This window comes from Mustela nigripes, chromosome 2, assembly GCF_022355385.1.
Source record: "Mustela nigripes isolate SB6536 chromosome 2, MUSNIG.SB6536, whole genome shotgun sequence".
Lineage (NCBI taxonomy): Eukaryota > Metazoa > Chordata > Mammalia > Carnivora > Mustelidae > Mustela > Mustela nigripes.
In genome coordinates, this window is record NC_081558.1 from 37206718 (window position 1) to 37221766 (window position 15049).

Genomic DNA, 15049 nt, shown 5'->3' on the forward strand with positions numbered 1-15049 from the left:
TGGATTCTGAATTTTGGGTAATATTTTGTGTGTTGCTTGCTTTATTATCTTCCCAGTCACTCTGATATATGTATATGATCGTGTGTGTGTGCATGTGTTTTAATTGCCTTTGTATTAAATTATCAAAGCAATTGAGAATCCTAGGCAGTTCTTACATTGTAAAAGCTGATTTTAGTTCATCTATGCAGTGTCAGAAGTTGAATCCACTTGTAAAGTGTGACTGTTTACACAGGTTTTGTCATTTCCTTTGCCTCATGGCAGAGAGGTAGATTCCAACAAAACTGGCCATTAATATCCTGCTACTGCTGGACACCAACTAGAAAAGGGTGCTAGACTTTTTCAACATCTGGAAATCCTCAGGCAACTCCTTCTGAGCTTAGTATGAACTCATCCTGACGCTTGTTCTTTTGTTCATGCTTCACCTCAAGGAGTTCACCCACAGTGTATTTATTTTAAAACCAATTGCTGCAAGAACTTATTACCTTACCAAGAAACACATCAGAGACTTACTAGATTTGGGGCTCAAAATATCTCTGCATGTCAGTGGAGACTGGGACTACATAGTCGTGAACTCCATTGTTTGTAACATAATTTGTGGCATTTCACACATTTGTCTATGAGGTTATCCCACATTTATAAAAATATTAGCCTTTCTGCCATATGGTTGTAAATGGAAGACACTGAGGAGGTCCTCCAACTTGGCATATTTCCCATTTCACCATCAGTTCCTGAATATGGGATCCAGTGGGAAACTCTTGTCTCATTTTTCACTCCTTTGAGTGTATCAGGCATGTAGAGCTGGATACTGGTGGGGAGTTTGTCAGGCCCATATTAAATACATCACTTCCTCTGAGGATTGACTCTCTCCATATACACAGAAGACTGGGCCCCAGGTAGCCATGTTTATACAACTTAACTTCATCCACAATAATTGGACCTGAGTGGTCCATTGCATGACTCATTTGGGGCCAGTTTCTTTATCTCCAGAATTTACAACAGAGAGAATGCTGTTCAGGGGGTTCTAGTGTCTTGAACCAAGAAGATTTACATGGGAAGATGTAAGTAGTCATTTCACCCAAGAGCATGAAATTCAAGAAGAATTACCTGCAAAGAGAGAAAAGACAAAGAAGTTAAAGTATTGCCTAGTGAATTCGTTGCCTATTGTACCACAAGTTGCCCCAAAATAGCAGTTAAAAACCACCAACATTTACTAGCTTACACAGTTTCTGAGGATGAGAAATCTGGGACCAGCTTAGGTGGGTATTTATGGCTCAGAGTCTCTCATCAGTGTTCTGTCAAGATGTTAGTTGGAGCTAGAGAATGAACTTCCAAAGTCACTCATGTGGCTGCTGGCAGGAGGGTTCTGTTCCTTGCCATATGACTTTCTCCATTGTTTTGCTTACATGACATGGCAGCTGACTTTCCCCACAGCTGAGAGAAAGAGAGGGAGAGCAACCAAGATGGCGGTGGAGCTTAATTCTCCTCTTCTTGAGTGTGTACTGGATTTAGTGACTCTTCCAAAGACAAAAATATGGAAAGGAAAAAGTAGTAACCCTAAAGTAGAGAAATATAGCAGATACCAGCTTAACCAAGTAATCAAGGTTAACATCGCCAGTGTAAGTGATGTTGATATTACACACTCTTGATGAGATGTAATGAGCAGTTTATCTCATCCTGTGGTATTTTCCCCTCAAACCTGTAATCCCAGACTAGTTATGAGAAAATAGCAGACAAATCCAAACTGAAGGACAGTCTACAAAATACCCGACCAGTACTCTCCAGAAATCTAAAGCTTAATTAAAAAAAAAAAGAAAAGAAAGAAAGAAAAAAAGAAACAAGACTGAGAAATTGTTACAGACCTTAGGAGATTAAGGACACTTGGTGAATAAATGTCATGAGATATCCTGGATTAGATCCTAAAGCACAAAAAAGACATAAATAGGAAAAAGGCTGAAATCTGAATAAAATCTATGGTTTAATTAAGAGTATTGTACCGATGTTCATTTCTTAGTTTCGACAAATGTACCCCAGCTATGTTAACATAAGGAGAAGCTGGGTGAATGAGATATAGAAATCCTTTGTACTGCCCTTGCAGCTTTTCTGCAGATCTGCAATTATCCCCCCCCCAAATATTTAAACAACTACTTCCCCATTAAACAAACAAAACCAAGAACAATGTGCAAAGTGACAAGCCCTGGGGTAGGGGCGGGGGCGGGGGCGGGAATCATACCTCTTATGAAGGATATCTAGGTTCAACTTGTATGTGGTGGATGGGATAGTCTAACAAGACTTCTCAGAGAGAATAAAGTCCAGTTGCATGCAGAAGTAAGTGAAAACCATAGCTGTAGCATCATTAAATATTCAGCAACTTCTCATAGAATCATACAGGCTGAACAAATGGGGTAGAGCTGGTACCTGGTGTGGAAGAGCGAGTAGCACGAGCAATGCCAGAGAGAGAGTTCTGGGCTCTTGGGATGAAACTGACTTAACGTTGACTTTCTGTAGGAAACTGAATGAGTCCACTTAGGCTGACATTAAAAAAATACCATACACTGGGTAGCTTAAAAAACAGCAATTTATTTCTCATGGTTCTGGAGCTTGGGGAGTCCAAGGTCGGGAGCCAGCATGGTTGCATTCTGATGAGGATTCTCTTCCTAGCTTCTTTCTAGGTTACCATCTTCCTAGGTCTTTACATGATAGAGAAAGATGATGTCTTTTCTCATAATGGCACTAGTCCTATTGTTATCCCCAACCTCACAGACTCATTTAAATCTAATTACCTTCCAAAGGCCCGATCTTTAGAGATACATCCATAAATTTAGGGAACCCACATAGGAATTTCTGGAGGAGGGGCATGAATATTCAGTCCATAGGGATATAATGGGATAGATATATCCTGTGATAGACTTGATATGCTGAGGTTATAAAAAAATAAATATCCCTAAATCTCTGTGGCTTAAATAAAAGTTTATTTCTCACATTCTATGTCCATCATGGGCTGTCAGGGACTCTGTTCCTACTATCTTCATTCAGGAACCCAGGGCACAAGGGGTCTTTACCCTTAATTATTGCTGTAGGCAAGGGAAGGGAATGTGACATCACACACTGACTTATTTTTTTTTAATGTTTTATTTAAATCCCTGTTATTTAACATACAGTGTGATTTTAGTCTCAGTTGTACAATATAGTGATTCAACACTTTCATATATCACCCAGGGTTCAATAAAAGAACACACCTTAATCCCCAACACCTGTTCAGCACATCCCTCCAAGCATCTGCCCTCTGTAACCATCAGTTTGTTCTCTATAGTTGTTAAGAGTTTGTTTCTTGGTTTCTCTCTCTATTTTTTTCCCACTTACTCCTTTGTTTTGTTTCTTAAATTCCACATCTGAGTGAAATCATATGGTATTTGTCTTTTTCTGACTGACTTATTTCACTTACCATCATACTCTCTAGCTCCATCTATGTTGTTTCAAATGGAAGATTTTGTTCTTTTTCATGGCCGAGTAATATTCCATGGTTCCTTTGTATGGCTAAATGATATTCCACATCTTTTTTATCCATTCATCATTTGATGGACCCTTGGGCTGTTCCCATAGTTTGGCTATTGTTGACAATGTTTCTATAAACATTGGGATGCAGGCATCCCTTTGGATGAGTATTTTTGTATTTGTTGGATAATTACCTGTAGTGTGATTGCTGGCACACTGATTTTTAGAGGCTTCTGCCTGGATGTGGCATACTTTGCTTCGGTTCACGTTTTGTTGGTAAAAGCAAGACTCATGGTCAGTTATATCTTCAAAGGTGTGGTAAGTTCAATCTTACCATGTTTCCGGAAGGAGGAAAATGGAATGCTGGTGAACAGCCCTAATGATCACTATAATAACAAGTCTATTGCAGAATGTCACTAGGGAGTGTTACAACCCTTCTGCCTCCTCCTCCCTTTTCCCGTTTCCTTCTTTTTACTCCCTTCCTTCTTATCTTTATATCATTTATTTTTTTCTTTTCCCTTTTTCTCTTTCCACAAATGATCATTTTTGAATCACAAAAATGATATATTTAAATCGCAAAAATTCGAATAATATGGGAACATAAAAAACAATTTGCACATTTATTTTCTCTTGCCAGAGATAACAAGTCTCAACAGTGGAGTGGACAGTTCTCTTTGAGATCATTTTTTACCACTTGCTTTTTTATTTAAAGTAAATAAGGTATCTTGGACACCTCTCCCTGTTTTTAAATCAGGGAACAACTATACTACTACTACACAACATTAACAAGGATTGGGGCACCTGGGTGGCTCAGTCATTAAGCATCTGCCTTCATCTTGGATCATGATCCCAGAGGTCCTGGGATCAAGCCCCACATTGGGGTCCCTGCTCAGCAGGAAGCCTGCTTATCCCTCTCCCACTCCCCCTGATTATGTTCCCCCTCTCGCTGTGTCTCTCTCTGTCAAATAAGTAATTAAAATAAAATAAAAAACATTAACAGGGATCATTTCCTGAACACCTCGGTTGTAATGTTTTATTTTGTTACAACATATACATATACATATTTTGCATGCAGCCTAAGGAAACATCTATATTTGGTCCTGCCTCTACCACTAACAGTTTTGAGACCTTAGCTAAATATCTTGATATTACTGATTCTGTATGTTTTTGTCTTTTTTTCATCAACAACAGAAACCAAGTGGTGAGCCATATGTTCTCACTGGAACTATGGGTCTAATTCTAACTATATTAGGACTTGTGGTATTGTTGTTGTAAACAGCAGACATGAACTTTTGCTAACCAAAGCAAGAAGAAAGAACCAATTGGAAGAATATTGTACAGCTCAGATACCAGAGGGAAGAGTGGAAAAAATCATGTCTGGGGCAGGGCAGAAATGAAGGCTTCTTGGGGAATGTCTATAGCAGGAGCTCATGGGTTGGTTTCAAAGGTTTCTGCCATTGGATGACTCAGGTCTAACAATCTTCCCTCCTAGAGTTTCTCTGTAGAAGACTCAGCTTTCTGGGACAGAGAAGCTTATAGTTCTAACAGTTCACTCCATTGACCGGAGGGAGCTGGGTATTGTTGATTGACAATTCTATCGAACCCACCCATGATGGAGGTTGGGCACATACCCAAGGGCAAAGGGAGTGCTCTTAAGAGAAGAAGTAAAGAAGGAGGGAAGACAGACACAATCAAAAACAGATGTTCAGTGCATGAATTTCTTCCTTTTCCCTCACTGTGTCCTTATTTTTCTTACTTTCTATTATGAATTTTCCCAATTTTCTGCTGTCTTTTGCTTATCTGTGCCCTGAATTTGGCAGCCAATGCTGGGCATTACTTAACTGAGCTGGTGGGGTTTCAGTGTCACAGGGTTTCTGGTCTCTTCTTTGATGACCAAGAAAATGCCTTCTGGATGGATGATTGAACTGCAGCACATACATCTGTTTTTCAACATATGGAGTCTCAATGATATCACAGTACTACGTGCCTTTCTTGTTTCCCCAAACAACAAAATTGAAAATTCCTAAATTTACCTGTGGCACTGTTTAAAATAGTGAAAGCTGGAAACAAAGTGATGGAGAAGAGGTTGGTTAGATAAGTCACGCCATCTCTTCACAGGTGTATCAGCCCATGTCTCAACTCTTTTTTTCTTCTTCCTTAACTATGGAATCCTCAGAGCATCCGTGTAGAGATATGGGCTCTCTTTCCAGAAAAATGTACATATATTTTGCAAGCAACTTCAGTGTTTTGGATATTTGCAAACCCAGTAAAAGTTTACATATAAATCCAGAGACATTTCATACTATTTTATATACTCTTGATGTAATGAAACACTGTGTAGTTTTAATCATTATGATATGAGTATAGGTTTCATATGAAAGGTTGTTTCAAATATATTGTGTAAAGAAAAAATGGACTGCAAAGCAATACAGAGTATTTATTATCCATTATTTCGAAAAGAAAATTGTGTGTGTATGTGTGTGTCTGTCTAATAGCATTTGAAATAAACTTGGACAGTTGTCAGGAAAATACTAAAAGCATTTCTCTCTGATGGATCAATGACAGATAATTTTTTTTCTGACAGATAATTTTTTTCTTTTTGTTTGCTGTGTTATTTTTGTATCCTCCTAAAATGAACACAAATTATTTGTGAAATTTTAAAGATAGTAAAGTGTGATAAAGGAAATACATGCTTTGGTAACTTATGGCTCAGTCTTTTTTTGCTGTGTGGTTTGCTTGCTTCCTTCTTCTTCTTCTTTGTTTTGTTTTGTTTTGTTTTGTTTTAGAGAGAGGGAAAGATCTCACAGTGGATGGGGGGAGGGGCAGAGGGAGAGGGAGAGAGAAAATCTCAAGCAAGCTCCATACCCCACATGGAGACTGATATGGGGCTTGATCTCACAACTTTGAGATCATAACCTGAGCTGAAATCAACAGTCAGATGCTTAACCAACTAAGCTACTTCTATTGGGAAGAATAGATAAAAGAAGGTTCTAGGTCAGGCATTAAGGAGACTCCAAAGGGTTATATCTGTCATTTATCACTCTTTCTCATCATAATATTTCTTTTCTTCTTACTGATGCAAATTGCATATTAAAAATATACCATTTCTCTCTCCCTTTCAAAAGCAATATGTACATGTTGTAACAAAATAAAATATTACAAGAACGTGTGATTGTGAAAGTGAAATTTCTTTGTAATTTCTTAGCCCCTGTCACAGCCATTAATGATTTAATCTATGTACAACATTACACACACACACACACACCACACACACACACACACTTTGTTTCTTAAATGAAAAGAGAATTGACATATATGGTTTGCGATGTGCTTCTCTTTCCCATGTAAGATTTATCTTGTACATTTATGTCTGGTCATTGAACACAGTCTCATCTTTTTTTTTTTTTTTAAACACTTCTACAGTGTTTTTAATACTTACATAGAATTCAACTGTGAGGATACAACATAATTTATCTACAGCCCTGGATCCAGTTTTTCAGTGTAATGAAAAATATTGCAATGAAAATTCTTGTATTTTCTACGTGAGAGTATTTCTGTAGTAGAGATTTCGAGAAATGTAATTCTTAGTCTTAGTTTTTCATCAGGTACCTGTCACGCCAACCCCATTTCTTAGTTAATCTGTGGATCCTACTGAAACAGTGGCAGAGGGCAAGCAGCTGGGCTGTCCTGCTGGCTGGAGATTGGAAGTGCTCAGGATTCCTGCTTGACCAAACAGCTTCAGTGTTAAGAAAACATGACTTTCTGAATTACCACAGCTAACATGTTTGCTTTGGTTTAATTACTGGTCAGAAGAAAATACGTCCTGGGAGAGAGTGCGTGTCTCCATCTCATCCTCTCTTCTCATGTTTATTTGAGAAGCAGAAAGACCCAGTGACTACTTGAGGCAATATGAGTGATACTAAGGTTGTCACTCAGGATGCCAACTGACTTTTTTTTTGAGCAAACACCGCTTCACTGAAGGTGGATGGAGCCAGTGAATATTCTCTTTTTTATTTAAAAAATTTTTAAAGATTTTTATTTATTTATTTGAGAGAGAGAGACAGAGCACAAGGGGGGAGCTGAAGGTAGAGGGAGAAGCAGAGCAAGGGGCTGAGCAAGGGACCTGATGTGGGACTTGATCCCAGGACCCTGGGATCATGACCTGAGCTGAAGTCAGAGGCTTAACCAACTGAGCCACCCAGGTGGCCTCCAGCTGCCTTTTTTTACAGTGAAGAGAAGTATGGATCATTCTAAGAAGTTTGACTTTGACAGGTCAGTGCTATTTATTCTTCCCTCCCGAATCTGCAGAGATCCACCCTCACATCAAAAAGTACCCTTCCTCGGGGTGCCTGGGTGGCTCAGTGGGTTGAGCCTCTACCTTCAGCTCAGGTCATGATTGCAGAGCCCTGGGATGGAGCCCCGCATCGGGCTCTCTGCTCAGCAGGGAGTCTGCTTCCTCCTCTCTCTCTGCCTGCCTACTTGTGATCTCTCTCTCTCTGTGAAATAAATAAATAAAATATTTTTTTTTTAAAAAGTACCCTTCGTCTAGCTCTACAGGTTCAGAATTTTCCCCACAGACAGAAATGTTCACAAACATCAAATCAAATTCCATACAATGGAATTCTATACAGTAATGGAAAGAAATAAACCCCATTCAGTATCATGGATGAATCTTTAAAAAATATTGGGTAAAAGAATCAAGATATAAAGAACACATACAGTATAATCTTTGGTTATCTCTTGATGTATGATAAATTACTCCAAAGCTTCTTCGTTTAACACAACAGAAATCCCTTATTATTGCTCATGGTTTCTGCGGGTCAGGTATCTGGGAGTGGCTTGGAGCAATTCTGCCTCAGGGTTGCTTTTGAGGTGAAGGTTGCAGTCAAATGCCTCTTTGGGGTATGGTCATCTGAAGGCTTGACTGAGCTGGGGATCCACTTATGAGGTGGCTCAATCACAAGGCTGGCAAGTTGAAGTGGGCTACTGGTGGGAGGCCTCAGTTCCTGCCCACGAGGGTCTCTTCAAAGGACCACTTGAATCTCCTCATGCTCCCCTCAAAGTGAACAATCTAAGAGCTAGGCAGAAACCACAGTAAACTTTTATGACAGACTTAGAAGTTAGTCACACAGACCAGCCCTGAGTCAATGTAGGCAAAGACGATCAGGAGACCTGCATCATTGGGGGCCATCTTGGAAGCTGGCCCCCAATGGAAGCCATCTTGGAAGCTTTCATTTCTTTGAAGTCCAAAAATAGGCAGAAAATTTTTGCTTAGGGCGTAGGCTTAGGTGTTAAAATTATAGGAGAAAAAGGGCAATGATTACCATCAAAGAAGAAGGTGTGAGTGAATAAGGATCACTAGTAAAAGAACACATTTTATGTTTTATGCACTTTTCCAAAGTGTAATACATTTCATAATTGCAAGAAAATGGTCTTAAAATATTTTTAACCAAAAGGGAATTGACATGAGAAACAGAAAGTCAGGGGCGCCTAGGTGGCTTGGTCGGTTAAAATGTCTGACTTTGGCTCACATCATGAGCCTAGGGTACTGGGATTGAACCCCAGGTCTGGTCAGGCTCTGTGCTCAGTGGGGAGTCTGCTTGTTCCTCTGCCCCCACTATCTCTGTCTCTCAAACAAATAAAATCTTTAGAAAAGAAAGAAGATAGAAACAGAAAGTTTTCTGTTGTCTTTTAGGTCTCAAATGTAGATCAACAATTCCTAAAGGTTAATCAAAAGTATGGTCAAATGAAGAGTAACAACAACGGTAACAATTAACATCAATAATAATAGACAATTAGCCAGCAGTTCTTATGGGTTCTGGAAAATAGAATGCTAAGTGCTTTATACGGATTTTCTTGTTTAAGTTATGTATCAGTATAGTTATATTGTTATATATCAGTTATATATCAGTAAGTTATACTGATTTCCTTGTTTAACAACTGATTTGCTTCCAGTGTCCCCTTCTTCACAACAACTAATTTGCTTCGAGTGTCCCCTTTTCATAAAGTAGGAAACTGAGAATTAGGGTGATTTAGGTATCTTGCCCAAGGTCACACAGGCTAGTGTTTGGCTACAGCCAGGGTTCGAAGCCAGCCAGTGTGCCGTTCTGATGCAGAAAAGAAAGTCCAACTACTGTTACATGTTTTCACCTCTTTATTTTTGCCTAGATTGAACAAACTTAGGAAACCTTTAGCTGATCAGTCAACCAGGATTTCCCAGTCAGCGAATGACACAGTGAGTCCTGTCAACTAGACTTCAATATTAGAAAATGAACGAAAAGAAAATAAAAATAGATGCATTCTAAATGAATAAATATATCAAGCAATTAAGTTTATTTATTTTGCTAACATCTTGTATGGAACATATCATGTGGCAAGCATGGGCTTATGGTCTGCGTGTCCTGCAAATATTAGTTCTTAACGCAGTCCTGTGACTGTCCCCTGATGACCAACTATTCTAATTCATCTCTAAGAGGAAGTCTCTGGGGATCTCCCTTTCTTCACTTGCCCTGAGACAGGCTGGAAGTTTTCTGTTTTTCCAATTACTTGACTTTTGACCCCTGGGGCTTGATATTTTAGCATCTTACTTGTGCAAATCAATTCGACTGCAGTATTTTTTGAACCTTGACTCCTACTGGATTTTAGGGGGAAAACAAAGATGAATGTATTTTCTTCTGTAACCTGATAAATGAATCCTTGTTTTCTCAAACTTTCTGACAAGTTCTTGGGTTAACATGGATGGGGACATTAAAACCCTTGAGGTTTCCCTTGTAACCTTCACGACAGGAAATGGGCATGCATCTTGGTTTATTTCAGTTTCTGATTTTAGTTCTTTTAATAAGTGCTAAATATGATTCATTCAGTTATTTTCCAGCATGTTATTTCTCCAAACCACCCATCAGCAAGTCTGAACCTGTCTGCTTGTTGTTCTAATGAAGAGATCTCAGCCTCCTTATCAGCAATGCCTCTGGGACACAGGCTAAATTCTACTATGATAAATCAATTTTGACTAGGAGAGAGCCCTAGTGATGGAAAGTTATTTTGTTCGATCAATATTTGCCTGATGTACAAATGGACAGGGTGGAAACCAAAGTTAAAATCTTATTTTTATTTGCGTTATCATCGCTATCATTACAAAAAAGAACAATGTAAATTTGCGAGAAAACGTATTTTCTTTTACTGGATGGCTAACCTATTTGTTTATTCAGCAGTTACTGAATATCTATTGTGGGCATGGGGGCCAACAGTCTGGGCAAGGGTAGGGGTATGCTGAGCTTCTGTGTGTGGTGGTGGTGGTAGTGGGGTGGAGGGTGGTGGATGTGTATAGAAAGCTAGACAAGCAAATCTAATGTAGTATATTGCACAGAGCAAATGAATTTGGGGAACAGGCATGGGATCCCTAAATCCATCTGGGCACCTGGTGAAGGTTGACGGAGTAGAGCAAGACTTCCTGATGAAGGTAACACACCCGAGCTGTTTCTTAAAAGTTAAGGAACGATGTTGGGCAAAAGAGAAAGAGAAGGGCTCGCCAGAGAGAAACTGTGTGACATATTCCAGGAGCATCAAGCAGTTTGGGGTTACTGCAGCTACTTAGTGTGGAAGTCAAGGAGTGATCTGAGAGGAGGAAGCGAGGGGTGGAAGAATCCAGGGCAAGGAGAGCTGGATATCCGATATTGAGTGCTGTGAAGTGTGTAAACCTGGTGATTCACAGACCTGTACCCCTGGGGATAAAAATATATGTTTATCAAAAATAAAAAATTAAAAAAAAAAAAAAAAAGAGCCTGGCCTTTATTCGGTAGCAGTGGGGATCCTAAAAGGTCTTAAAGTAGGGAAAAGACAAGGTGAGATCTGTGTTCTAGAATGATCTCTCTCGGCAAAATTTTGGAAAACGTGTCCTTGTTGGTTGAGCAACTAAACCTCCAGACAATTCGTGTGAAGAGGAGCAAAGATTTAGTGACTTAGATAGAAGTGAAGTTATCTTTAATAGAGAAAAGTTGAAAACAGCGAAAAGGTCCAACGAGGCAGAAATTAGGAAAACAAATTTTAGTAGATATATAAAATGGAAAGTGTATTTTAGAAACACTGAAATGAGTTTGTGGATAAGGAAAATACTCATGGTACATGAAATGGAGAAGTGTGACAAAGTGGTATATTCAGTATGACCTTGTGAATGTTTATTGAGACTATGTATATATATGTACATGTATAATGAATATACCGAACACTGAATAACATGTGCCTAGGTATGGACATCACTGGATAGTGGCATTAGGGATGTTCAGTTTTTTTTTTTTTCCTTTTTAAAGGGGGGATAATTTACCCCCTATTGGTGGGGGTAAACATTTATTTATTTTTAAATTAACATATAATGTGTTTGCCCCAGGGGTAGAAGTTCAGTTTTTTTCTTTTATTTAGCTGTATTTTGTGATTTCTATTTTTTTAATTATTTATTTGCTTGTATTTTTTTTTTATTTGCTTGTATTTTTTAAAAAAGATTTTATTTTCTTATTTGTCAGAGAGAGAGAGCACAAGGAGAGGGAGCCACAGGTAGAAGGAGAAGTAGGCTCCCTGCTGAGAATGGGGCCCAATGTCAGACTTCATCCCAGAACCCTGGGATCATGACCTGAGCCAAAGGCAGATGCTTAACTGACTGAGCCACCCAGGCAACCCGTGATTTTTGAATAATAAATATTTTTTACTTTATGATAAGAAGATACATTTTTTATTAAAGATTTTATTTATTTATTTGACAGACAGAGATCACAAGTAGGCAGAGCAGCAGGCAGAGAGAGAGGAAGGGAAGCAGAGAGCCTGAGGGAAGGCTCGATCCCAGGACCCTGAGATCATGACCTGAGCCAAAGGCAGAGGCTTTAACCCACTGAGCCACCCAGGCGCCCAGAAGATACATTTTTAAAAAATATTTTACACAAAAGCCGGTAATTGGCTACTTTGGTAGCTGTTTAGAGGAAGGCAGAAATCAGGAATGCCAATGTGGGGGTATATATTCCATCTTTCGTTGTATTATCTCATGGAACATTTTGTGTTGTATTTCTGATTCTAATTTCTGTGACTGCAGATACCTTGTAAGGAGAATGAAAGGCATGCCTTTTATTGATTTTTCTGCATTGAGTTTGGGCACAAAGTTCACACCAGGGTCTAGTCACTCTTCTACCATTGCTTTGTAGCTGTAGGGTGATAGTCACCTGCTGCCATTGGCCTGGTTACAAAAGGTACTTCTTTGCTTTGAGTCTCTGGACCAAATTTTATTCTTCTCTGAATCCTCTTCCTAAATAGGTCTTGACTTTTACACTTCCATTCACATTGACCAGTTTTAGCAAAAAATCCCGTCGAGATGGTTTAGCCATCATCCACATCCTTGATATCTGATCACCTTCCTCATTTCCCACCAGCCCCCTTATCTGCCTTCAGCAAGAATCCTGTTTTGGGGCGCCTGGGTGGCTCAGTCAGCTAAGCCTCTCCTTTCAGCTCAGGTCATGATCTCAGGGTCCTGGGCGTGAGTCTTGCTTAGGGCTTCTTGCTCAGCCGGGAGTCTGCTTTTCCCTGTCTCTCTGCTCCTCCTTCCCTGCCTCGCCTGCCCTCCTGCTCCCGCTCTTTCTCTCAAATAAATAAATAAATGAGTAAAATCTTTCGTAAAGAATCCTGTTAGGTCACTTGAGCAAAGAATTGCACTAGTCATTTAATAATTTTCTACCCACACTTCACCCCCATCCCACCCACATTCTGCTTCTTGGCTATAAATCCCCAACTTTTCCTAGTTGTATTTGGAGTTGAGTCCAATCTGTCTTTTCCAAAGCAAAGCCCCATTGCAGTGGTGCCTATACATATCACAATAGTAGGCCCTGAATAAACTTGGCCTTGGAGTGCTTTAGTAAGTGTCAGAATAACTTTTTCTTGAACAGCTTTTAACAGGGTAATTCTATCCCCAAGCCCGCTGCTCAGCTCATAACCCCGGTGACTCCACTGCAATCAGCTTTTCTTGAGACCTATCAGATTTCTGTTCCTGAAGTCCTTTACATCACTCTCCAGATCCCAGCCAGCTCTTTCCAAATCCATTTATGTTGCCATTTATATTCACACCCAAATTTCACAAATTTTGCATTGGAATAATAATTATTTTATTTTTTTATAAGTATTGTTATTTATCTTTTTTTCCCCCTAGCCTCATTTTTATTGTGCTTTCTTTCATTCTGGCTTTATGACATCTCCTAAAGTAGTGGTTCTAAAATTTTCAGGTGCATAATAGCTAGCTGGGGAGCTAGCTAAACATGTAGATTCTCAATCCCCACTCCTTTCTGATTTACTCATTCTGCTTCTGGGCTTGGAAATTTGCATTGTAATTGGTGCCCTGAGTAATTCTGGTGGACATGGTTCATGGACAACACTTTGAGAAGGACACACCTCTTTCCTCTCCTGGTCTACACAGCATAGCACGCTTTCCTCTCCCCTGGGTCCTATTTAATGGCTCTAGAAAACTGCATTAGACAGCATTTGTAAGAACCAGGATCCACAGACTCCAGAGGAGTAATAAATGGCCATTGGGTGGTCCCTGGTACCTCTGAAGTTGCAAAGATATTTGAGCATGCTCTTTTTTTTCTGGTGAGAAGGTCTCTAGCTTTCATCAGATTCTCAAAGAAATCCACCACCCACAAAGTCAACCATACAAAGCCATTAAGCAGACCTGTGCCTTGAAAATTATTCTTCCACTTGCTATGTTTCATGTCTGAATTTTGTGTAGCTGAGATTGTTTTCTTGGAGCGGGTCCATGTCTGGGTGCATATTCCATTGCCTTGGCACAGGTAGGAGAACATACCCTGGAAGAGTGGTGCAGAAGACTTGCCTGTTGACCACCTCCTTCCCCCTCCCCCATCATCCTTTCCTTAGCATTTTTCTTTCATTTACATTGTTTTTTCATCCAGGCCTGTCTCACCTTCTTTGGAAGTCACTGTACAGCCTCATTACTGTTCAATCCTGTGCTCCTCAGAATGTGCTTCAAGTAAGAAACACTCCAGTTAAAAGGGGCAGGAGGGTAGCTTTATGTTTCTGTCTACATAACTGAATTTAATGCTCCCAGAGAGATTGTGAAATTGTTTTTTATTTTAAGTCTCTAAAGCAGTGAGGGAAAGAGGGTGCAGAAACGGTTTTGGGTATGCATCCTTGCGGTCAGAGTTTGGGCACAAAACTTCGATCTGCCAATGGCATCAAGTCTTGACCTTGGGTGGGACAATCAAAAAGGTGAAGCAGCCGGGATTCAGCCTAATCCATTTTGGTGGTGGGCAGTTGTGGCTCTATCCAGGTCCCAGAGGCAGCATTTCGACAACATGCCATGTTCAGTGTCAAAGGCGCAAGCTGTCATGGTTAGCCCATGACACGGAGGTGGTGTTGGTGGTGGCCTCAACAGTCCAGTTCTATGGCATAGATTTTAGAGATGTTCCTGGTTGTACAGCTTCGGTGCCAGGCACTGTTGCCCTTCTGGAGGGCCGGGAGCTCCTCAGCCCACTTTCAGGAAATTGCTTTCTGCTGATCCTCAGCCCACTTT